We start from the raw sequence: 27,054 nt of genomic DNA, 5'->3' as shown, positions 1-27,054 counted from the left end.
TTTTGCATTATTTGGACGACTTCCTTTTTGTTTCTCCGGGGCCCGGGGATGGTTGCTTGTTCTTGCTGAATCTGTTTTTGGAGCGGATGGCTCAGTTTGGGGTCCCGATTTCTATGGAGAAAACGGAGGGCCCGGTTACGTGTTTGTCTTTTCTGGGTATCGAAATTGACACTGTCAATATGGTTTTCCGGTTGCCACATGATAAGCTTCAGAAGCTTGTGAGTTTAATTGATGGGTTCCTGGCGGTCAGGAAGGTTTCTCTCCTGCAGATGCAGTCTCTCCTGGGTCTCTTGTGCTTTGCGTGTAGGGTGATGCCCATGGGTCGGGTTTTCGCCCGGCGTTTGTCTTTAGCTACCAGGGGTGTGCAGTCTCCCCGTCATCGCATTCGGATCACTGCGTCTCTTAAGGAGGATTTGCGGGTGTGGAAGGCTTTTCTGCGCTCTTTCAATGGTCATACATGCTACATGTCTGCAGTGACCCCTAATTCCGAGCTGTCTCTGTTTTTGGATGCTTCCGGGTCGTGTGGTTTTGGTACGATTTTGGGGTTTGAGTGGTGTGCCGGTGAGTGGCCTGCCACTTGGCGATCCGCTGGTTTGTGCAAGAACCTCACGTTGTTGGAATTGTTTCCGATTATTGTGTCGGTGGAGTTATGGGGTGACCGATTGGCCAATAAGCATGTTTCGTTTTGGACTGACAATTTGAGTGTGGTTTATGCTGTCAACAGCTTGTCTTCCTCTTCCCTCCCGGTTCTATCTTTGCTTCGTCATCTCGTCCTTCGGTGCCTCGAATGTAATATCTATTTTAGGGCTCGTCACGTTCCAGGAGTTGATAACAAGATTGCTGATGCTCTCTCCCGTTTTTGTTGGCAGGATTTCAGGTCCTTTCTTCCGGGAGCGGATTTGGAGGGCAGGACGTGCCCGTCGTACCTGTGGGACCTGGTGGACAGGAGCTGATGTCGTTGGTCCGATCATCGATTTCCCCGGCTACTTGGCAGGCCCATGGTAAGGCGTGGGATGAGTGGTTGGGAATGGTGAATGGCAGGGACGTGGTGTCCCAGGTTGACCTGCGCTTGGAGGTCACGACGGAATGGCTATTGTGCTTGCGAGCTGAGCGCGTTTCGGCGGCGGTAGCACAGCGGCGTTTGGCGGGTGTTGCCTTTCATTTTAAATTGCGCGGCTGGGTGGATGTCACCAAGCAGTTTATTATCCGTCAGGCTCTGAGGGGTTGGAGGAGAGAGTTTGTCTCTCGCGAGTGCCGGAGGCCGATCTCGTTTGCTTTGCTGGGTAGACTTATTGCCGGGCTTCCGGATGTTTGCGCTTCGCCTTTTGAGACGACGTTGTTCTCGTGTTGTTTTAGCGTGGCCTTCTTTGCGGCGCTGCGGTTGGGCGAGTTAGTTGCGCCCTCTTGTAGGAAACTGGGAGGCCTTTCTTGCCAGGACGTGGTGCTAGGCAGTGATTCGTTGAGGATTAGGGTCCAGCAGTCTAAAACTGACCAGTTTGGCAGGGGCGCCTGGATTCCTCTGTATCCAGTGGCGGGTATTTCTTGCCCTGTCAGGTTGGTGGGTAGCTATAGTGCAGTTCGCCCGGTGAGCGGTAATTTCTTTGCGCATTCGGATGGTTCCCCCCTGACCAAATTCCAGTTCACCAGGGTTTTGCGGTCTTGTTTGGAGTGGGTTGAGGTGAATCCCGAGGAATTCGGTACTCATTCGTTCCGGATTGGGGCAGCCACGGAGGCGGCCAGGGCAGGTTTACCCGAATCGGAGGTTATGAGAATTGGCAGGTGGAAGTCCGATTGCTTTGCTAGGTATATTCGACCGGACCTTCTGCTATGTTGACAGGTAACGTATAAAAAAAAAAAAAAAAAAAGAGGAAAGGGAAGAATTTCAAAAGATTATTTTGCCAGTCATTCAGCTACTTCTTAGTTTCTGTGTGCCCTACTTGTGCGTTTTTTGTTGACGTTTATATTTGGTTTTCAGGAATCTCTTGGTTTTGAGTGATGTTTGCTCGGTGCTATTTCTATTCTCTTGCAGGTCCTGGGCGTCCGGCCGTTTGGATTCTCGGCCATTCGTATGTGTTCTGGGCAGCCCAGAGAGCCGATTGCCGGCCCGGTGGGAGATCCCTCCGTGAGGTGGATGTGTCCTGGAGAGGAATCCGTGGGTTGCGATGGACTCAGCTCCTGTCCCAAGTGGTCGACATTGGTTTGCAGGCCAGTGGCCCGGTGATTCTGGTTTTGCATGCAGGGGGTAACGATATAGGTTCTGTGCCCCTGGTGGAATTGTTGGCCCTCATTAGGTCGGATTTGGAGCGTTTCCCTTCTTTTTTCCGTGAGGTGGTCCTGGTGTGGTCCGAGGTTGTCCCTCGGGTTGTATGGCAGGGTGGGGAGGCGGTGGAGAGGTGTAGGAGGACGATTAATGCCCGTATCTCCCGTTTTGTTCGGTCCCGGGGTGGTGTGGTGGTCAGACACCGGCAGCTGGAGGGCGATAATCGCTCATTGATGAGGCCTGACGGGGTGCATCTGACGGATATCGGCTTGGATATTTTCCTTTCAGGTCTTCAGGATGGGGTAGAGCAGGCCATGTTTTTGTTGGGTGGTGGTCGGAGCCCCGTTTGAGGGCGGTTCTCCTCCGTGGCGGCAAGTTATTTCAGCTTAAAGGTGTTGGAGAAAAATGGGCGAATCCGTCCGCTGGGAGACCAGCGGCTGGCGGAGAGCACGGTTCAAAGTTACGGTTTGCCGTTTGAATAAAGCTGTGGCCGATTACCACCCAACAAAATAAAGGGTTGAAAAGTTGAACGGTGTCAGTGTCGTTATTAAAGGGGGTTTAGATGGGGTTGGTATGCGGGGGCCAGAGGTGGGGTTGGAGTACCCCTTTCCCATTCCTGATGGTGCCAACAGTCTGGTGGCCACCCGACAGCTTAGGGAGGGTGGGCAGGGACTGGTGGTCCCCCCCCCCCCCCCTTGTTCTTATCCCCCTTAGTTTGGTTTCCCCACTGGCACCCGTTTTGTGTGGGCAGTTAGGGGTTAACATGCTGATCCGGTTGGGAGAGGAGGCGGGCGGCTAGGAGGGCTTATATGCCGCTGTCCCGCCTCTCCTCTTCCTCTTTGTGCGGAAGCGATTTGCCCTCCCTCCCTCCCTTGTGAGTTGGTAGTGTGGGGCCTCTTTTGACTGGGTTTTCTATGTGGTTGATGGAAGTGGTTTTTATGGGCATTGCGCCTCGTTGGAATTTTCTTAAGTCACAGCTGGCGGCAAGTTATTTCAGCTTAAAGGTGTTGGAGAAAAATGGGCGAATCCGTCCGCTGGGAGACCAGCGGCTGGCGGAGAGCACGGTTCAAAGTTACGGTTTGCCGTTTGAATAAAGCTGTGGCCGATTACCACCCAACAAAATAAAGGGTTGAAAAGTTGAACGGTGTCAGTGTCGTTATTAAAGGGGGTTTAGATGGGGTTGGTATGCGGGGGCCAGAGGTGGGGTTGGAGTACCCCTTTCCCATTCCTGATGGTGCCAACAGTCTTAGTGCAATACTTCACTGGCACCAGCAAGGATAAGAAGGCAGGTTAGTTAGTGATAATTCAGCACTTAGGTTATACTGACCTAGTAGTTATTTGGTGATGAGTGGCTTAGCTGTATTACCTCACCCTACAGCAGTTTCTGTAGATGCAGATGTAGCAGTTCATTCTGCTTTCTGGAATCTCAAGGCTTTACTTGAAGACAATTTGGAATAGTTCCCTCTCTGAAGATGAGATAACAGGAGCACTGCAAATTACTTTCTCTCCACTCTGTAGCTTGTCACCAACTTCTTCTCCTGGCAGGAAACAGGACCAGCCCACTCCTACCAAGAGGGGAGGACCAGGGTGGTTAACCCTGTTCCTGCCAAACTTTACCATTCCTTCTTTGTTAGTAGTAATGGCCAGGAAACAAAGAATAAAATACATAAACAATTTGTACTACCCTTAGGTCTGGACTACTATACAAGCCCTCCCCCCTACTTCCTCCCAGTGTCCTGTGATCCTTCTTCTCCCTCCTGGTTTTCCCCAGCAATTGTCACAGTAAAATGGCACTGGGCAATGCTTTTAGGTGATTCATCTGAAGCAAATTGCAAAAACTTGGGATTTGTTTGTCGGGCACATTTTTGTAAAATTTGTAACAAATCTAATTTAATTCCCTCATCTCTATTTCTAATATGAAAAAACATAACAAATACAATGGTGCCATGTGTTTTTAAACATGCATGTTTGTTAACACTGTCAATAATTCATTTACCCATATCTATATATGTTAGTTTCACTCTGACATTATTTGCTATTGCTATCATTGGGTTAAAGTAAAGAGCTTAAAAAGGAAATGCCGGGGGAGAAGAGAGAAAGATCAAACATTCATAAAAAAATATAAATAAAGTCCTAGGACTGGGTGTCATATGCCGATTTTCAGGCCAATGAAAGTACTTTTGATTAACGTAGAATTGATTTGACCACAAATATTTTTTTTTTTTTAAACCTTGATGAATCAGACATGAAACAAATCAAGAACTTTGCTCATCCCTACTATATACTAATAATGAGAGAGAGAATGTTTTAAGGCATTTTATTACTTTCTGCAATGTCAAAAGTTTACATGCATTAAGATTACTATGCCTTTAAACAATTCTAGACTGCCCATATGATGATGTCATGCGTTTAAAAGCTTCTGTTTGTTGGCAACATCTGAGTTAATTAGAGACAAGCCTGTGGATCTTTTTTAATGCACTCCTGAAACACATTGCTTCTTTGTGTAGCATCATGGGAAAGTCTAAAGAAATCAGCCAAGATATCTGGAAGAGAATTGTGGACTTGCACAAGTCTGGCTCAACCTTGGGGGTAATTTCAAGATACCTGAAGGTGCCTCATTCATCTGTACAAACAATTGTACGCAAGTCCAAACAAGATACGAATGTCCAGGCATCATACCTCTCAGGAAGGAGACAGGTTCTGTGTCCCAGAGATGAACGTGCTTTGGTCCGACATGTGCATATCAACCCAAGAACAAAAACAAAAGCAAAAGACCTTGTGAAGATGATGGCGGAAGCTGGTAAGATTGTGTCAATATCCACAGTGAAACGAGTATTGTATCAACATGGGCTGAAAGGTCACTCTGCCAGGAAGAAGCCATTACTCCACAAGAAACAGAAAAAAGCCAGATTAATGTTTGCAAATGCACACAGGAACAAAGACCTACATTTTTGGAGACATGTCCTGTGTTCTAACGAAACTATAATTGAACTTTTTGGCCATAATGACCATCGTTACATTTGGAGGAAAAAGGGAGAAACTTGGAAGCCTAAGAATACCATCCCAGCATCTATTACCAGCATGATAATTCCTCCCACTTCTTTCCCCTCACTCTGGTGTATTGCCCGATTGCCAGCAGTGCCCATACTAGCCTAAGCTACCCAATACGCATGCGCACGCTCCCGGGCGCGATCATGTGACTCCCGCTCACGTGACCTCCCAGGGGATGCTACACTTTAGCTTTCTCTTAAATAGGTGGCACGCCAGATCAGTGTGCAGATCCAGACTGCCTCTCTTATGCACTGGCCACAGGTACTGCAATATAAATTTCCATCTCTACCACCATCTAAATATCATCATTCTGTATTATAAATCCATCATTATGGATTACATTGTATTAACCTCTATACGTTATCCTTGATGTAACTATTATCAGTAAGGAAACACCGGCCACAGGTACTGCAAAATTCCCATTATTTAGTACCAATATAACCAAGAGGTCTTGAAGTGTAAGGAAGCCCAGGTTGTGCATTTAAGGATAGATAAAAAGTGATTACATAATCCAAGTTGTTGCAGACAAACAGACCGTTTGCTCTATACCCTTCCTTTTGCCTCTACATATTGCTTTCGTCTAATTGTTCACTAACCTACCATGGACCATGGACATGATGTTATATAGTATTTTTCTACAGTGTATTAATTGTTATACATACATGTATATATGACTATGTTTTTTAACCACTATGTTTAGATAATTGATTATGTAAAAATATACAAGATGTATTAAAGCACCACTTTGCAAGACTAATCTTTGGTGTGCCATAGATTATTTTGAGACAAAAATACCATCCCAACTGTGAAACACGGGGATGGCAGCATCATGTTATGGGGTTGTTTTGCTTCAGGAAGGACTGGTGCACTTCACAAAATAGATGGCATCATGAGGAAAGAAGATTATGTGGAAATGCTGAAGCAACATCTCAAGACATCAGCCAGGAAGTTAAATCTTTGGCGGAAATGGGTCTTCCAAATGGACAATGACCTGAAGCATACTGCCAAACTGGTTACAAAGTGGCTTAAGGATAACAAAGTCAATGTTTTGAAGTGGCCATCACAAAGCCCTGATCTCAGTCCTATTAAAAATGTATGGTCAAAGCTGAAAAGGCCGGTAACAAACATGGCTCAGTTACACCAATTTTGTAAGGGAGGAATGGGCCCAAATTCCGTCCAACTATTGTGAATAGCTTGTGGAAGGATATCCAAAATGTTTGACCCAAGTCATACAGTTTAAGGGCAATGGTACCAAATATTAATGAAATGTAAATGTAAACTTTTGACTTAGCAGAAAGTAATAAAAATGCCTTAAACATTCTCTTTCTCTCATTATTCTGGCATTTGGCAAATAATAATAATTATGGAAATCCTAATTGACCAACAACAGAACAGATTTATTCTGATTTCATGTCAGATATTGAGAAAAACAGGCATATGTGTCTTTTTATATAGTGTATGTAAACTTCCGGTTTCAACTGTCCATGTATATAATACACAAATACACACATAAGAACACATAGATACAGTACAAAAAACATATGATCCACACAGGTACAGTATATACCGTAGACTATGTAAATGTATATATTCTGTATCTGTGTCTATTATGCATAGGTATATACTGTAGCTCTATGACACACAGGTACAGTATACAACTACACAAGTACACATGTAAGGTGGGAGAAAGGCATGCAAGGTCCTTATAACCTAGCTACCTTAGGGTATTCTTCATGTATGGTGTCCTGCTTGGTCCTGGTGTTATCCCTCCACAGGACTGCCATAGTTTCCATTGTGATGCCTCTCATTGAAAGCTGTGAGTGGCACAACTCGGCAAAGTAAAGAGAGGTGGAGCTCCATGGCAGGAGGGAAGATTAGAAAGGGACAGGTCAAGTGGCTGTAGCTTCTGAAGATAGTGGCTTAGGCTACTTTCAATGGGGGACCGATCCGTTTTCAATTGCACAATATTGTGTCAGTGAAAACGGATCGGTCCCCATGGACTTACATTGCAAGTCAGGACTGATCCGTTTTGGCTCCGCATCGTCAGGCAAGCAGTGTTTTCGTGTCCGCCTCCAGAGCGGAATGGAGACTGAACGGAGCCAAATTGATGCATTCTGAGCGGATCATTTTCCATTCAGAATGCATTGGGGCTGAACTGATCCGTTTTGGGCCGCTTGTGAGAGCCCTGAACGGATCTCACAAGCGGACCCAGAAACGCCAGTATGAAAGTAGCCTAAGCTGACTTTGCTCTTTCTCTCTCTTGAGCTCTGAGCAGTGAATTAAGCTGCTGATTTCCTCACATTTGTAGAGTGAGAAGCTCCACACCCAGCTTCGCATGGATTCATAGTGCAGGGAAACTGCAGTAGCCATAAGAGGTGGAAGCCCCTTCTTCCTGTGTAGTGGTGGAGGACCCAGGGTATGGCTCCCAGGCCAGTTGATTCATTTATTTTGTCTATCCTTGACAGTGTATAATAGGCTGTTCATATTCTCTTGGATTTGATCTTGTAAGTGTGTGACTATTGCCTATCATCATACATGTTTATCTATGTTGTTTTCGTCTAATGCAGTTTGGTATCTATCAGATACCAGGTTAGGCTCCTGTCTGAAATCCCGTTTCTCAGGGCAATTATCTCAGCAGCGTATATTTTTTACTTAAAGGGAACCTGTGACATTGAATATGGTGTCCGGTCTGCCAGCTTCATGTTATAAAGCAGGGTGGCTTTGCAAAGTGATATACTGTAGTTTGGTGGAAAAAATAATCAGTATAACTTTTAATTTAGTCATTTAAATCCATGCTCTTCTATACCTAGAAGTCCAGTCTCTGTGTGAAAAGTCATATAGGGAAAGATGAATCTTTTTCCACAAAACTATATACCAGGACATATAGACAGGGGTTTGCTTCATGAGACAACCTCTTTATCCCACCTTTTGTACAACCATATACTCCGTTGCCAGTGAATGCACTCAGTGTAAGAGAAGAGACGAGAAGAGAAGAGAAAGGAGCTATTCATCTGCGGTGAAACCTCACTTGCTCAAATCCAGCAACATTGCAGGAAGACATTTAAGTAATGCTCTCCCGGAAGGATGAGAATTTCCTCTCTTTGTTACACTCTTTAAGTTGTGTTGTTATGCGCATGCCACCTATAGGTGATATTAACAAAAATGTGTCTCATGTTGATAAGGGCACATCATAATTTAATGCAGCATTGTGGCCACGTCAGATTTCATTGCTGCTAAAAGAAAATGTAATATATATTATTGTATTCTATATAATACAAATAAAAAAGAATAAAGCTCTAGTCACACAAATGGTGCTTTATTAATAAATAGTAATAATTAAATGTGATATATTAGCTTGAAACAAGGTAAAAACATTTAACAACTACAGTTTTTTGCCACAAGGTGGTGCTGCTTGTTTGGTCTTCAACCAATGTTTCAATAAAGCATTGTGTTACCGTTTATTGTGTAATTTTATGGATCTATTTAGTTTAGTTACATCCTAGTCATAACAAGGAGCCACTAAACAAAATTCACAGTCTGTTTCTGTTTATTCGTCATCATTTTATATAATGATTATGTGCAATGCAAGGTATGCAAAAATATTTGCTGCCTTTTAGATGTCCTGTTTTTATTATTTGTCACACTAAAACATCAAAATAGTTGGCTATTGTAATTATGAGGTTGATGCTGTACAAAGACTGTGGTTATATGTGCCAGATTGTGTGTGCAACTTCAGTGCATATTTTATGCTACTTTATATTGTAAAGTATAGGTAAAAGTTGCACATATCTCCTATGAGTGCATGAACGGAACTAATTGTTATGCAACTACTATATGCAAGGCCGTCTTTAATATTGATTGGACCCTGGGAAAAAATTTCTTGGGCCCCCTGGATCCCGCCTTCCCACACCTTAGCAGGCAATAACGCCCTCCACCACAACACACACACAAAATCCACACATCTGGTAGAGTAAAGTGAATGACTGTAAATTCTTCCAGTTCTGAAGACTCCAGCGGCTCAGGATCAGTGCTCTGGGCAGCTGGGCTCAGGCTGGAAGTGGGCACCGCTCTGCAGGAAGGAGACCAGGGCTCGGCTCACCCTAGTGTTACAGTGCACCACAGCACCCCACAGTATTCAGTATAGCACCCTATAGTATATAGCAACTCACAGTATGCAGTATAGTACCCTATAGTATACAGCACCCCACACTATACAGTACCCCACAGTATATAGTATAGCAGCCCACAGTATACAGCACCCCACAGTATACAACAGTATACAGTAGAGCAGTATAGCACCTCACCGTATACAGCACCCCAAACTATACATGATACAGCACCCCACACTATACAGTACAGTAGTATAACACTCCTCACTATACATCACCCACAGTATACAATATAAAGCCCCCCACAGTATACAGTACAGCAGTATAGCACTCCACAATATACAGCACCCACCGTATACAGTATACAGGCCCCAACACTATACAGGCCCCCCACACACACTATACAGGCCGCCCACACACTATACAGGCCTCACAGACTATACAGCCCCCCCACAGTATACAGCCCCCACACTATACAGCCCCCACACTATACAGGCCCCCCAATCTATACAGGCCCCACACACTATACAGGCCCCACACAGTATACAGGCCCACACAGTATACAGGCCCCACACAGTATACAGCCCACCACACAGTATACAGCCCACCACACAGTATACAGCCCACCACACAGTATACAGGCCCCACACAGTATACAGGCCCCACACAGTATACAGCCCACCACACAGTATACAGTCCCACACAGTATACAGCCCACCACACAGTATACAGCCCCATACAGTATACAGGCCCCACACAGTATACAGGCCCCACATAGTATACAGGCCCCACACAGTATACAGCACCCCACTATACAGTAGTTTACAGTATATTAGCATAACAGCCCCTGAGTGTTACCTTTTTCTGATATAATCTTCACAAAAAAAGCTCCACAGTTAAGGCAAACTTCACCTGCAACACTCCTGCTAGGACCTGTGATGACCTCATAGCCATGTGACCAGTAATTGCTAGGTTTCTGGTCACATGGTGATGATGTCATTAAGGTCCTAGATCACATTCACAGCTCTAACACAGTACGATGCCGGGACTCACCCACTGTGAAGATGACACCCTGACACACGGGGCAGTGGCTAGCAGGGCTCTAGAGTGCCTTGGGCCCCCCAGGAGCAACTGGGCCCGGGGCAGCTGACCCTGACTATATGTTCCGTCACACCAAAGTTACAACCAGCAACTCTGAAGTTTCTGAAGAACCTAGTTACCAAAACTGGGAACAGATCCCAGCAGAAAAGAAACAGGAAGCTTTCCTATTTATTTATTTTGCCATCCCTAAGTGTATATGGAGCCTAAATATAACGAAATTGTTAAATTCTACTTTACCCACTAAGACTATTGTACATGTTTCCAGCAGGGGGCAGCCTTATCTGCAGAAGATTTAACCGTCAGTTTAGTCAAATCAGATTGATTATATTTGGTGCCCTGCAAGAGGATTGAGAGTATTACCCTTAACCTCTTCCTGACACAGCCATTTTACTCCCTGCCTTCTCGATAACATCATTTAAAAAATGTCTCTGTTTGTATAGCTGAATCAGGAATTATTTATAGCAGGATAAGTTGTACTTTCTAATGACATCACTTAATATTCAATAAGATTTAATGAAAAACTGGAAAAAATTGTTAATAAACATAAAATGAATTCTGCCATTATTTTATGGGTTTTGTTTTTACAATGTTCACTGTGCAGTAAAACTGACGTGTTAACTTCATTCTGTGGGCCAGTACATACAATCACAATAATACCACATTTGTATAGTTTTTTGTATTTTAATACTTAAAAAAGAAATATATAATATTCTGACCCCATTTTCAAATGTATATCTATAGAGCTGCATAAGGACTCATTTTTGAGGAACAATCTGTATTATTTTATTGATACCATTTTAGCATAGGTATGATTTTTTTTTATCACTTTTTATATAATTTTTTTGGAAGGTGAAGAAACATGAGATAAATATTTTATATTTTAATAGTTTGTATATTTTTGGGTGCAGCAATACCAGTGACCTTTATTTTTTTTTCATTGATCATTTATTTTTATTTGCAAAATATGGAAGCTGAGTAATTAGCATTTTTAGTTCTTTCCATTTTTTTAAAAACTGTTTTTCTTACTTTTTCACATTTATGTTTAGTCCCCTAGAGGACTTTAACATGTGATTATTAGATCACTTATCCCATAGACAAGCTGATTTATCATTGCAGTCTATGAGGAAATTAATGCATTCCTCTTAAGCCTAGACATAGGCAGAGCTTGATAGGGAATTTACTATGGCAGGCCTCAGAATTTTTAGAAGGCCCTAGACCAGTAAAATGAGCCAAATATCGACAAAACAGCGATTTTTATTTTTTTGAGAGCCAAATTTTTTAAACTTCAAATATATAGGAAGGTACATTGTTATTTACTTCATAAGGGTATTCCTAACCATCTGAACATACCTTTCTCAATCCTTGACACTACATCTTCTTTCACTCCACAACGTTTTACCCTATAAGACGCACATAGGTTTTAGAGGAGGACAATATGGAAAAAAATATTTTTCATTACACCTCAGGTCAGACCACTAATCAGAACCTCAATGTTTGAAATCTCTTTTTATTAGACAAGCAAAGAAATATCACCAAATCGCATGTAGCGCAGTACAGTGGGTGACACATCACAATCAAATCTAGTCATAGATCATCGAAGGCATAGCCTAACAATACAGGTTAGGATGTGACAACCACTCAGCTAGGGCAAGGGGCCCTTAAAGTGATTGATCTTACAAAACAAATGCGGGTAACATTAGATACATAACAGTAAGGGGAGGGGAGGTGGGATGGGGATAACAGCCCTAACAGTGTGTCAACACAAGGTGCAGTTAGGGTCCCGCTCAGGAACGTCTATATAACTAAGACTAGTTATATTTATCTAAGGTTATGTATATTTATCTATAACCTGGCACAAACAAGTTTTGACTATATCAATGGAGACAACTACAGGGGAGGATAGGAGGCGTACCGAAAAGAAGGAATGTAATGAAATAAAAAGAAATAAAATAAAAAAATAAAAATAAAAAAGGGGGTTCTGCATATTGATTGAAAGAAGTGACCGTCTTCCCATATCCTTAATCAGAGTCCCACTGTTGAGCGTTGAGAAGGTTTGTCCTATAATCTAACCACGGTTGCCAGATCTGTAAAAATCTATTTCTGCTATGGTATGTCCGGCCTATCAGTTCCTCCATCTGGCATATCTGTTGGACCCTACTCCGCCACATCTTCAGTGTTGGTGGGTCAACTGATCTCCATTTTACTGGGATTAGGAGCTTTGCGGCCATAAGCAGATGCGTGGCCAAGTTATTTTTTTCCGGGGCGAAAATCTGGGTAGGGATCCAGAGTAGTACTAGCTGGGCTGAAAGTTTCAGGGTCATTGCACAGATCCTGTTAATGGCGCTTTCTACATCTGTCCAGAAGGATCTGATGGCAGGACATAACCACCAGATGCGGGATAAGGATCCGGTGGCAGCAGCACACCTCCAACAAAGATCCGTAGAGAGCAACCGGGTTTTAAAAAGGAACTCGGGGGTTCTGTACCAACGCAACGCTGTCAGTTTTCTTGAATTTTTATGCACTTGGAAAAGCCATGCGAAGATTTCTGAATCCATTTACTGTCAGTGTCACTAAATTCAAGGTGGAGTTCTTTTCCCCACTCAGCAACCCAGGGCGGTACGCTAGAATAGCTCTCACTTAGAATCTGCCTATAAATGAGGGTGGTGCATTTATGAGGTAAATTTGGCAGCAGAACATAATTCTCCAACCATGATGGATCAGGGAGAGGGGTAAATTTGGAAATCATAAACTGCCTACAAGCATTCTCAAAGTCATTTCTTTGAATGAAATCTTTACCAAGGGCAGGTACACCCGAGAGGGCAGTATAGAAGTCGGAAGTGATCTGTAACCCTTTCAAATCTCCTAATCTGTGATGTGACATTGATAGCCAAATGTCTGATGGAGATTTAATTTGTGGGAACAGTAGTGTGGGGATAACTGAGATAGGAGCTAAGGGAGAAATCTTGTCCTGAGCAGATGTTAAGACCAAAGACTTATGGTAAATTTGTAGCATTCCTCTGGTGAGTACGCTATCTACTTTGGTACCCTTCTCCTGTCCTCTCAGGTGTCCATAACCTATGGAACAATTCCTTACCCAACAGGGTCAATTCTAAATCTACATGCATACAGAATGTCTCTTGTCTGGCCAGTTTAAGCCACCTTTCCAAACTAATAGCCTGTATATAGGTTGATAGGTCAGGGAGGGAGATACCCCCATGTTTCTTTCTTCGGGAAAGAAGGCGAAAGGACATTCTAGTGCGCTTCTTATCCCACAAATAACTGCTCATGATGGATTGTAGTTTATTAATGAATCTAACAGGTACCGATATGGATAGGGCTCTCAAGGTGTACATTATCAGCGGCAGGATGTAGGTGGTGAGAACATTTTTCCTGCCTAGCCAGGTTAGGAAAGGAGAGCTTCTCTTAGAGAGAATAGAGGTGACTTTGGAGAGTAGTGGGGGGGGAAATTAAGACTAAACAACAACTTGGGGTCCATCGGGATCGTCATCCCCAAATATTTTATTGCTTGTGTAGGCCACTTGAATCGTGTGAGGGCTTTTACCTTAGTACGCAGGACAGCTGGGAGGGAAACGCCAAGGGCCTCCGACTTATCGAAATTTATCTTAAAATTTGAGATAACCCCAAAAGTTTCGAAAATCTGCATAACCTCCAGCAAAGCCTCTTCAGGATTTGACAACAGGAGCAGTAAATCATCAGGAGCAGTAAATCTGCCTAGTTTCACTCCTTTGATCGTGGGGGATTGGCGGAACTTAAGAAGAAGTGTCTCTAGGGTGAGTACAAACAAGGTGGGGGATAATGGGCATCCTTGACGAGTACCGTTTCTAATTTAGAAGGCGTTCGATAGGGTGCCGTTGACTAGTACTCTCGCAGATGGTGCAGAGTATAGAGTATAGATAGCTCTGATGAGGCCTTCAGGGAAGCCAAAGGTTTGTAGTACTTTCTCCATATAGGCCCAGCTAACCCTATCGAACGCCTTCTCCGCATCTGTGCCCAGGAGTACAAGAGGGCACTTAGATTTGATGGCGTGAGTGATCGCATGTATGACTCTACTGATATTATGCCTACCCTCCCTACCTGCAACGAAACCTACCTGTTCTTCACCCACAAGCCCAGGGAGCAACCCTGACATCCTGCTGTTAAGCAGTTTAGCCCACCACTTCAAATCGGTATTCAGCAGTGAAATCGGCCTTTAACTTCCACATGCTTCCTTATCCTTCCCTTCTTTATGGATAATCATTATGTGCACTTCCTAGGCTTGTGGGGTCAGAGAGCCACCTGTAAGGAGGAGATTGCATGCCGTGACAAAATGTGGGACTAAAATATCTTTATACTTTTTTTAATATGAGCTTGGAAAACCGTCAGGTCCGGGACTCCTGCCTGAAGGGATAGACATTAGAACCTTTTCTACCTCTTCCGTTGTAAACGGTTGAAGCAGCTAGTGTATATCAACCTCAGAAATTCTTGGGATGTTAATAGAGCTAAGGAACTCCGAGGTGCGTGTCTCGATTTGCTGGCTGGTGAGGGGTATTGGGAGGTCATACAGATTTGAATAAAAGGAGCAAAACTCCTGAGCTATCGCTGGAGTATTAAGAAGTCGGGGGCCTGAGGCTGATTTGATGGCTTGAATAAAGGATTTATTTCTTTGGTTCTTAATAAGGTTGGAGACTAACTTAGAACCCCTATTCCCATGAAGGTATTGTTTGAAGCGCAATACGAACATTCAAAAAGTCAGTGACCTTATGCCTCAAGCACTTAAGCAGAACCTCAATGTTAATAAGACCTCCCTGAGATCAGATGTCAGCTCAGACCCCAAAGTAAATGACCCCCTCAATCAGACCTCAGATAAGAGCCCCATGCCTCTCATCATCCCCATTATCATCCATGATGCCTCTCATCATCCATGATGCCTCTCATATCCCCCATTATGATTCTCATCACCTCATTGCCTCAGATCAGCCCCAAGTTTCATTAAATAAAAAAGCACTTACCTCTCCGGCTCCTGGATGCTGCTGCTCCTCACCACCCGCGCTCTGTGTTCCTCCTGCTGTCGGTTGTGCTGTGAACTGGCGTGCACAGAGTGACGTCACAGAGCACCTCACACTGTGCGCAGCCCTGCACAGCCTACAACCGAGGACCAGGAAGCGGTGAGTACAGGGCCTTCACCGCTTCCTGGTCTTCACCCTCCTACCTATTTTTGCTACGGGCAGCGAAAATGCTATCGCACTGTACATGTTGAGCCCGCACCTGGAAGAGCCAATATCAGGGGGCTAAAGAGCCGCATGTGGCTCTAGAGCCGCAGGTTGCTGACCACTGCCCTAGACTGATATAGCTTATTGTTGAAGTGCCGTTTGTTCACTGGGAACACCCCACTCCCATTAAATAACTGATCAGATGCATGCACTTTGACATGTGTCTATGATTAATATTGTCTACAATCACAGACTCTGCTCTGTGTCTGCTCTGCAAAGCAGTAAGCACCTGCCAAGCTCCTGAGTGAGCATTATCTATAAAAACCCAACTTACACCATACATATTTGGGCATACAGAAGGATTCAGAAGAGAAATAGCAACATGCAAAATTTGAGGTCTATTTACTACATTTTGTTATGAATATAGAGACTCAGATGTGTCAAAATATCAGAAAACACCAAGAAGTGACGCCATTTCGGGAAACACACTAATTTAGGCATTGATCACAGTTGAGTATTTTAATCACACTGGAGTGGTTGCAATGTTGATGCACAATGGATGAAGAAAAGTAAAAATTTCAGTGCCAAATATGTTGTACATGGCTAATGCCACTGAAGCCTCATTTATATTTAATAAATACACGTTTGTCTGTCCTTCTGTCCTCTATAGGCATATAAACAGCTGAACCATTGGGCAGCAAATTTGGCACATACAGGGGCAGATTGGCCATAAACCCGGACACAGTCGAGGTGTCATCACGTGTTGCTGCTCTCCAGAAGAGATGGTAAGGCGACAGGCATGGTGCACCCCAATGGGAAATAAGTCCAGAGAGTCAGGGTCAGGAGTAAGGGGGGTTCTTTACTGGAGGAATTCAGGTACAAAACAATACAGACGAGGCATTGGTCTGGCTTCTCCAGTCTCCTCCCTGGCAGAAGAAGCGTTTGATGCTAAGGAAAGGCCTGAGCTAGCTGTCCCTCTTTTTCTTCAGAAGACTGGTACCCTGGTCCAAGGCTGGTGATCCAGACTCTGTGGCAGCGTATCCCCATCTCAGAGTCTTCTTCTGGTCACTCAATAGTGTGGCAGAGCCCAAAACATGGTGGTAAACAAGTCTGGGGTTTTCCTTCCAAAACATGGTTTTCTTTAAACCCTATGGCAGCTGTGGAAAATTACCAGCTTCTCAATCAAAGCCCTAATAGTCTCTAGTATTCATTAACCCTTTCCACAGAGCCATGTAAATACAGTAATAATGAACAGCATATATATCACAATATTACAGTATTAAACAGTGCAAGTTAACCCTTTTAGGTGATGGTCACTGTTAAAGGGTGCAGGGTGCTGAGGAGGTCACTGTTAAGGTGGTTAGGCACTGTTGTGGCAATTGTTAAGGGGACAGGGTGCTGTGGAGCTGTGGAGGTCACTGTTATAGCGAACAGATAAAACTAAAATTAACAATGTATAACTTCTAGTATATATAAAGTCTGCAAGCGATTTCCCCGTAAAAATAAAATAAAATGAGGGCATGGATTGGCCATGCCCTCGTGACCAAAAACTTTATACTCGGGTAGAGCCAAGTACTTTTTCTTGTATTCTATAAATGTGGGGTTTCCTAGGTACAGTAATACCTTGCAAATGTGGCTATCACCTGCCTGGACACATGGCAGGGCACGGAAGGGAAGGATAATCTTTGACCTACTGAAGCATGAATTTTGTTGGTACAGTTTAGGGATGCCAGGTTGCATTTGAAATGCCTCTGAGTACAGATGCTATCCCTGAGATTTTTTTTAGCATTTTGACCCATTAGGTGTTGCCTAAACTTAATGTGCAGCAGATGGTACAATTGCTATTTTTTTCTCAATATTTTATTTTCAGTGCCACAACTTCCACCGGAGCCTAATACTCCATAAATGTGGGATTTCCTGATAATTCAGCCCCATTCACATTGGTCACAGAGAACTACCAGAATTCTGAAAACAGTTTTAGGCATGGATGCAGCAGAACACAACTGTAAGCCAAAATCTGTAGAAGAAGAGCACAGTATCTTTTTAAACTGTTAATGGGGTTGTCCGGGCTTTTAATATTGATGATCTATCCTCAGGATAGGTCATCAATATCATATCGGCAAGGGTCCGACACCCAGCAGCCCCGATGGTCAGCTGTATGAGGAGACTGTGCGCGCAGTGTGAGTGTGCCGTCTCCCTTCTCTCTTCCCGTTTACTGCTGCTTTGCCATAGACAGCAGCGGTGAGTACGAAGAGAGAAAGGAGACAGCAGGTTCAAACTGTGCGTGCCGTCTCCTCATATAGCTGATCGGTGGGGGTGTAGGGTGTTGGACCCCTGCCGATCTAATATTGATGACCTATCCAGAGGATAGGTCATAAATATTAAAAGCCCGAACAACCCTTTTCAAATTGTTTAAAAGTGAAGTTTTTCTTTTAAATGTTTTAGACTTCACATAGTTGTATTTCTGCCCAAACAATTCTATATCTACTGTATATATAGATATATATTTATATTGATAGATACATTTCAAACCAGTTGTAGATTGAACATGAGTACATAGGTTAATTGGATATTGATCCACATACCTTTCGTCCACAACCCTCTTCCACATCCTGGCTGAATACACCATTGATTATTGCTTCCTATTCCTAACAAAGCCTAACATAATGCTAGATTATTGTGTCCACAGGCCCTGGTATTCTTTAGACCTCTGAGTAGAGCAGAGTGAAAACTTACCATGCCCCACATTGTAGAACTGACTTTTCCTCATTGTAATACTGCGTGTGTCATTAATTGGTATAACAAAGAGTTGGATTGTCCCAGATGACAGGATGGTTGAGATCTGAACTGCACTGGATTTGCATGCAGTGTTTGGATATGCAGGTTACATTCAGGTACAGTTAATGTCATTCATTATACTGATTTTGTAATTTGCTTTTACTCCTTCTGAAAAGCATGCAATTCACTGTTCTAAACACAAAGAACCCCAATGGAGGTCTCAAAGGATGAAAGCTATGTACACTGATCAATACAATGTGGGTGGCTGCTACTGAACGAATCATTCTCCAAACAACACACAACGTATAGTGCATTAACCATTGCACAGTACAGTAAACAATCTGAAATATCAAGACTTTTTAACAAAGTTTCTGGTCAATTGCCAATCAGTTATGGGGCCACATTTCCAGGATTGGCATTCATTGTTACAGTGTCCTGCTGAAAACCTTGGGCCCACCGAATACATTTATTTCTTCATCTATACAGAACACATATTCACATTCATTTTTCTATTGCAATTGTGTTGCTGTAATTGTAACTGTAACTGCAGGAATCAATATGATATAACAGTTGTTTTGTGGATTAACCTACCGTATAAGTAATAAAGCCAAGTGTCAACTTAATGGTTCCAAAGTCAGCAACCAGTTACCGTTGTCTTCTGCTGGCCCTTTGAGTCTAATTATTGAGTTTGAGCCTGGACAATCTTTAGACAGTCTAGTGGTGCAAGACTGTATTGTTGTGTTCTTAACATAAATACATAACGGTGATGTAATTTTGTTTTTTTAGGACACTAGAAGGTTTAGAATTTTAGAAGCTATTTCTTTACATTTTTAAGAAAATTTTCAAAAATGTCAACTTTGAAGGACTAGTTCAGTTATGAAGTCACTTTGTGGGGCTTACATAATAGAACCAACCCATAAATGACCCCATTTTAGAAATGACAAACTAGTCAAAACTGGTTTTAGAAATGTTGTTAACCCTTTAGGTATTCCACAGGAATTAAAGCAAAATAGAAGTGAAATTTCTAAATGTCACTTTTTTTTGCAGATTTTCCATTTTATCTTTTTTTTCTTTCCTGGAATACATCAAGGGTTAACAACAAAACAAACCTCAATATTTATCACCTTGATTCTGCAGTTTTCAGAAACACCCCATATGTGGTTGTATACCGCAAGGAGCGCCATATGGTTTTTGGAGGGCTGATTTTGCTGGAATGGTCTTTGGGTACCATGTTGCATTTGAAGAGGCCCTAAAGTAACCCCACAGTGAAAACCCCCAAAAAGTGACCACATTTTGTATACTACACTAACCAAGTAATATTCAAGGGGTGTAGCAAGCACTTCACTCAGCAGCAGTTTCATAGAATCGTTAATTTCTAACGATAATTTGTTTTCCCTTAGTCCTAACAGCAGCACAGATGGGGTTAACTGCCCCTGTGGACTGGTAGGACCGGCGGAATTTTAATGAGCCCAAGAACCAATAAACGATCTTCAGCTCCCTGAAAGGGAGGAGATCACCCCCCAGCCCACCGTGTCTTTAACAAGTATGATGTAAGTTAGGGAGGGATATTTGTGTGCTGCTGTTAGGACTAAGGGAAAACAAATTATCGTTAGAAATTAACGATTCCCTTACGTCCTACCAGCAGCACAGATGGGGAGATAGCAAGATAAAACCCCTAGGGAGGGTCCTCATGCCTGGCAGAAGTAAGAACTGTCTGCCCGAAAGCCGAAAACTCTGCCATCCTAGCATCTATCCTATAATGGGAGATGAAGGTTGACTCAGAGCTCCAGGAGGCCGCCTTACAGATCAACTCTAAGGGGAGAAGACTTCTTTCCGCAACCGAGGTGGAGACCGCCCTAGTAGAATGGGCTCTCACAAACTCGGGAGGATCTAAGGTTTGGGAGACAAAAGCTTCCTTAATGGCCTCCTTGATCCAGCGACTAATGGTGGCTTTAGACGCTTTACAGCCTTTAGACTTACCGGCAAACAGGATAAGGAGATTTTCATCTATCCTGAATTCTCTGGATCTATCCACATAGATCTGGAGGCATCTAGAAATATCCAGCGGATCTCTAGCTGGAGTATCAGAGGAGGAGGCTGTAAACAAAACTGGTAAGGAGATTACCTGGTTGATATTTTGAAAAGTAGGCACCTTAGGTCTGAAGTATGGTAAAAACTTCAGGAGTACTCTGTCCTGTAAGAAAATAATATATGGATGAATTGCAGAGAAAGCCTGCAATTCAGAGACTCTTTTGGCTGAGGCTATAGCCAGAAGAAAAACCATCTTTAAAGTTAAATATTTGAGATCAACCTCCTCCAAAGGCTCGAAGGGGGGAGATGCTAGACCCCTGAGCACTACTGAAAGATCCCACTGGGGAATGGGTTTCAGTATAGTAGGCTTTAGTCTTTCCGCTCCCTTCAGGAAGCGTTTGATGAGTGGGTCCCGAGAGTATGGCCTGTTGAGACAGGCCGAGATGGCACACATTTGTACCTTCAAGGTAGCTGGAGATAGGCCTCTATCTAATCCGTCCTGAAGGAAATGTAGTATCGCAGGAAGGGGCGGATCTGCAGACGCCACCTGTTTGGAATCACACCATGCCACGAAGATTCTCATTATCCTGGAGTAGGCCTTGTTTGTAGACTCTGCTCGGGAATGCGACAAAGTTCTCAGGACCGACTCGGAAAGCCCTTCTATGTTGGGAAGGGACTGATCAACCTCCAGGCTGTCAGGTTGAACCTGTGCAGATCTGGGCAGAGGTGAGTGTCCCACGACACCAGGGTCTGCTCCGGGGGGAGTCTCCAGTATTGTCCCCGACTCATCTGAATGAGCTGAGTAAACCAGGATCTTTTGGGCCAAAACGGTATGATGGCTATTACCGAGGCCTGATCCTGACGGATTTTCATCAATACCCTCGGTATCATGGAAAAAGGAGGGAAGATGTAAGCCAGCCTGAACCTCCACGGTATCGACAGAGCATCTATCGCCAGGGGGTTGTCTTCCCGGTACAGGGAACAGAACCTCAGCACCTTGGCGTTGAACCTGGTTGCCATGAGGTCCACCTCTGGCATACCCCAACTGTGAACTAGCTGCCTGAAGACCTCCGGATGCAGAGACCACTCCATGGTCGGTAATCCTCGACTTAAGCGGTCTGCTATCATATTGAGGGAACCTCGGATATGAACGGCAGATAGATGGGAAAGGTTCAGCTCTGCCCACCGAAGGATCACCCCGATCTCTGATAGAAGGGGTAATGACCTTGTGCCTCCCTGCTTGTTTATATAGAGAACCGCAGTCATATTGTCTGACTGGACTTTCACCGCTTTGCCCCGAATCTGAGGGGCGAAGTGAAGGAGGGCTAGCCGGATAGCTCGAATCTCGCGAAGATTGGAGGAAAGATGCCGCTCCAGGGGGGACCAAGATCCCTGCACTTGGGATCCGTCCAGGTGAGCGCCCCAGCCTACGAGGGACGCGTCTGTAGTCAATATGACCCAAACTGGTTGGGTCATAGACTTCCCTGCTGGCAGTCGAAACCACCATCTGAGGGAATTCCGGGTCTGACCGGACAGGGAGCACAGGGAATCTAGCCCCGCAGGGCTGCCGTTCCATAAATGTAAGACCTCCGACTGAAGAGGACGGAGGTGCCATAGCGCCCAAGGGACTGCGTCCGCAGCCGCTGACATGAGCCCCACCATCTTCATGAGAGTCCGAATAGAGACTCGACAAGGGACATGAAGGACCTTTGCCATGTCCTGAATCCGCGCTTTCCTTTCTTGAGTCAACCGGAGGGACATCTCCACAGAGTCGACCACGAATCCTAAATATTGGATTGAAGATGATGGGCTCACATTCGACTTCTGCCAGTTGATGATCCAGCCTAGGCGGAGAAGAAAGGAGATTGCGATCTGAAGATGGTGGGTAAGGATCGGAACTGAAGAGGCTATGAAAAGCCAATCGTCCAGATAAGGAATGATAGTCAGCCCTTGGAGTCTCAATGCTGCCACCACCGATACCACCACCTTGGTGAAGATAAGGGGGGCAGAAGAGATTCCGAAGGCGAGCGCGGTGAACTGAAAGTGCCTGCGAACCCCTGAAATCTGGACCGCGATCCTGAGAAATTTCCGGAAGGCGGAATGGATCGGAATGTGAAGATAAGCATCTTTGAGGTCCAGAGTAGCCATGACATCCCCGAGGTTGAGGATATGGGTGACTGACCTTATGGTTTCCATGCGAAACCTTGTTTTCCTTATAAATCGATTGAGAAATCTCAGATCGATTATAATCCGGAGGTCTCCCGTCTTCTTGGGAACCAGGAACACTGGTGAATAAATGCCTATGCCTCTCTCCTCTGCCGGCACCTCCTCTAGGGCTCCCTTGGAGATATAGTCCTGGATGTAAGATTCCAGGACCACTTGTTTGGCCGGCCCGAAGTTTCGTGTAGCAACGAATCTCTCTGGGGGGAGAGAGAGAAAGTCTACCCGGTACCCGACGGAGACTAAGTTCAGAACCCAAGGGTCTGCGATCAACTGACTCCAGGAGTCTTTGAAAAGGGAGAGACGGCCCCCCACGGGTGTTTGGGGGAGTGGTATGGGAAAGTCTAGAGGAGACACTGCAGGGGCAGCAGGGCTTATCCAAGAGCCTCGACGAGGCCCATAGTCAGGAGGGTTTTGCCTCCTTAGCGGGTTTACGGGAGCGCCTCGAATACTTACGAGACGGTCCCCCCCAATCTCTGCGCCTAGATTGCTGCCCCGGGCGTCCTTCGCGCTTCTTTTCCTGCCTGGGGCGTCCCCGAAAGGGCTGCTGGGGGAGGCTCTTCCCCTTTTTGTCGGAGAGCCCCTCCATGATTTTATCCAATTCGGACCCAAACAGCCTGTCTGGTTCGAAGGGGAGCCCACAAAGATTAAACTTGGACGCGTTGTCCGCGACCCAAGGTTTCAGCCAAAGTGGTCTGCGGGCAGCCGAAACTAAGGCCATAGTTTTGGCGGCCAGCTTCAACTGCATCTGGGTGGAGTCGACTAAGAAGTCCATAGCCAGGTTGGCTGACTTGAAAGCTGCTAAGATGTCATCCCTGGATACGCTCTGGTCCACATCTGTCTGGATCTGATTGAGCCTAGAGCGTAGATAGGTGGCCACTTCAGTGGCCGCAATCGAAGTTGATGCGGAGGCAGCGGCCGCCACATAACTCCTTCTGAGGGTGCACTCTGCCCTCCGATCTAGAGGGTCCTGCAGACTAGACCCATCATCTGCAGGGACTAGAGTGCGCCGGGACAACTTGGCTATCGCCATGTCCACCTTGGGAATGGAACCCCACGATTCCACCAAGGGTTTAGCCATCGGGTACATAAGCTTGAACTTTCTAGTGAGAACTGGGCCTTTCTCAGGCTTTCGCCATTCTGTGCGCATCACAGAAAGAAGGGTCTCATCCGCTCTGAAGACACGCTGTGTCCGTACGGCGGGATCGGAGGACTCCCCAATGTCAACATCATGGTCCCCCGACCTGATGGACTTAAGTAACTTCTGCGTTTTTTCTGGAGGGAAAAAGCAAGAAGTGACCTCTTCCTCCTCAGAAGAGGACCCCACCGAACAGGGGGTGGGTCTTTCGGGTGGTGCGACTGGAATGGTCATATCCATGGGAGTCTGAGAGGGTCCTGGTAACCTCTCATTCAATAAGCGCACCACTCCCTTAATGGAATCATCCACATATGTTTTCGTCCACTGAAACATCTCCTGCATCGTGGGTTCCGTGGACGCCGTGCGACAGCTCTCACACCTAGAATAGGGACAGCCGTCGTCTAAGGGCGTGTTGCAATCAAAACACGCCAAATGCTTCCTCTTGGCCCCAGATTTTCGCTGATCCGGATCCTTGGGGGAAGCCATAGTCCTGTAATTGGAAACAAAAAAGACAGGTCATAACACCTACAAAAAAATTGGAGGTGGAGAAACGAGACCTTAAGGGGGCCCACCAGCACTAGAGATATATAGAGCTGCAGAAGGAACACACAAACCCACGGTCAAGCAATATAAGGATATCACAAGGCACAGGGAACTCTGGAGCTAGCTTGTCAAAGCAATGCAACCAGAGCACTGAATGACAGGCTCTGGGCGCTTAAAAGGAAGAAGCCCCGCCCCCTGGGCGGGTCCTAAATCGTAAGTATCCTAAGATATAAGAGAGCTAACAAAACTAGCTCAGCCTGCTCTGAATAGCTGCCCCGGGTCATCCTGGATCACAGGATATCTATCGGAAAATAATTCTTCTAAAAAAGGGTGAGGAAAGGACCTCAGCCGAGCTGTGAAAAAAACCGGAAGTGACGTAGCGCAGCTAGTGCGCGTCACTTCCGGAAGATGGCGGCGCCCATAGCGCCACGCGTGTGTGGCGATGGGAGGAACGGGAGACCAGGAGAACTGAAAAGGAGAGGGGAGGGGGACGCCCAGCTCCCCGCGGTCCCCAGGTATAGAAAAATCGCCGCGATCTGCCTAAAGATAAGGGCAAAAAAGAGAGCCATTTTGTAGAAAAAACGGGGCGATCCTTTATATTAGAAGAAATAAAAAAGGAGCCCCTAACTCTCAGCTCCAAAGGAGCAATATGCCAGTTCAACCTGTCCAAAGGACAGAAAAAAACACGGTGGGCTGGGGGGTGATCTCCTCCCTTTCAGGGAGCTGAAGATCGTTTATTGGTTCTTGGGCTCATTAAAATTCCGCCGGTCCTACCAGTCCACAGGGGCAGTTAACCCCATCTGTGCTGCTGGTAGGACGTAAGGGAATTTTTAATACTTGGGTGTGAAAATGAAAACTTTTTTTTACAGAAGATGGTACTTTAGGCCCAAACTTTCTATTTTACAGAAGATAACAGGAGAATATCCCACCCCAATTTGCTACACACTTTTTACTAAATACAGTGACACACCAGTTGTGGGCGTAAACTGTTATTTGGGGATACGCCAGGGCTCAGAAGGGAAGGAGCGGCATCTGGATTTTCTAACATGGAATTTTCTGTCATGGTTTTTAAGAGCATTAACTAATTTTTTTTGTTGTTGAATATGCTTTGTGGGGGCTTATTTGGTGCAAACAAGCAGTAGTTTTTATTTGCACCATTTTGGGGTACATTTGGCTTTCTGGTTGCTTTTTATCAAATTTTGGGGTGGTGAAGTCGCAAAAAAAAGCTGTTTGATGTAATTTTTCTATTTTTTATTTACACCGTTCACTTGATGGGATAGATCATGTTATATTTTTATATATCCGGTCATTCTGTATGCAACAATACCAAATATGTCAATTTTTTTATTTTTTTTATGTTTTTACAAAATAAAAACATTTTTAGAAAAAAAAATCATGTTTTTGTGTTGCCATTTTCTTAGAGCCATATTTTATTTGTATTTTTCTGGCTATAGTCTTGTGTGAGGGCTTGTTTTCTGCAGGACGAGGTGACGTTTTTATTGCTACCATTTTGGGGTATATATGCCTTTTTTATTGACCTGTTCTGGCATATTGACCTGTTCTTGCATTTGTCTTTTTTACACCGTTCACTTGATGGGGTAGATTATGTGACATTTTTGTAGAGCCAATTATTACGGACTCAATGAGACCAAGTATGTCTATTTTTTATTTATTTTTCTTTACATTTTACACAATAAGAGTATTTTTTTTAAAAATAATGTTTTTGTATTGCAATTTTCATTAAGCCATATTTTTTTTTTCTGGCTATCCTCTTGTGTGGGGGCTCATTTTTTGTGGTATGAGGTGACGTTTTTATTGGTACCATTTTGGGGTACATACGACTTTTTGATTGATTAACATTATGCTTTTTGGGAGGTGAGCTCACTATAAAATCTGTTTTGGCGCAATGTTTATTTTTAGGTAAATAACAAAGGTAGATACTCGCGCTGCCATCTGGATGGGGGGAATGAGCTCACACAATATGAGACTATGTGCGGGCCGCGTCACTGCAGGGTTCCAACATGGGGTTAATTGCCCAAAAAAAACTAAGAGTAGGAAAAAACCTAGTATTAAGAGAAGAGGAATAGAGCCCGCGCTGACTTATTTAGTAGCTATGAAAATTCGGATATTGCCGCAATGAATAGAATTTGTTCCAATGCTCAGTATCTGCTACCTATATATTCGCTAGCTCCTCGATCTAAATCCCTGAGGAAGGAATACACCTATTCCGAAACGCGTCAGAAGTATTGTGGACCCTAGAGGCTTCCGTAGCTTCGGGTGTGACTTCACACAAAAGGTTTCCAGGACGACGAGTAAAGCATTGCTTCCCTGTGCGCGCACGAGCTACCGGACGGAGCTACGCGCGTACCACGAGGTGAGCAGAAGACAGGATCGAATGAGACATCAGCAGGAGAATCGCCGCCAGTAAATATTCGAATCGATCTGCAGCATCAAGTGTGCTGGACAATGCACATATCAGTAAGTGTTTAGCACTTATTCTTATGCACATATTGCACTTGAATTACTGGATTATCCTCTGCCATAGACTATTGAGACATAGTTTCTGCTGGATTTAGATCGAAGAGCTAGCGAATATACAGGTCCTTCTAAAAA

This window comes from Bufo gargarizans, chromosome 2 (assembly GCF_014858855.1).
Source record: "Bufo gargarizans isolate SCDJY-AF-19 chromosome 2, ASM1485885v1, whole genome shotgun sequence".
Classification (NCBI taxonomy): domain Eukaryota; kingdom Metazoa; phylum Chordata; class Amphibia; order Anura; family Bufonidae; genus Bufo; species Bufo gargarizans.
The sequence above is the reverse complement of the archived record's forward strand: the minus strand, read 5'-3'. Positions refer to the sequence as shown.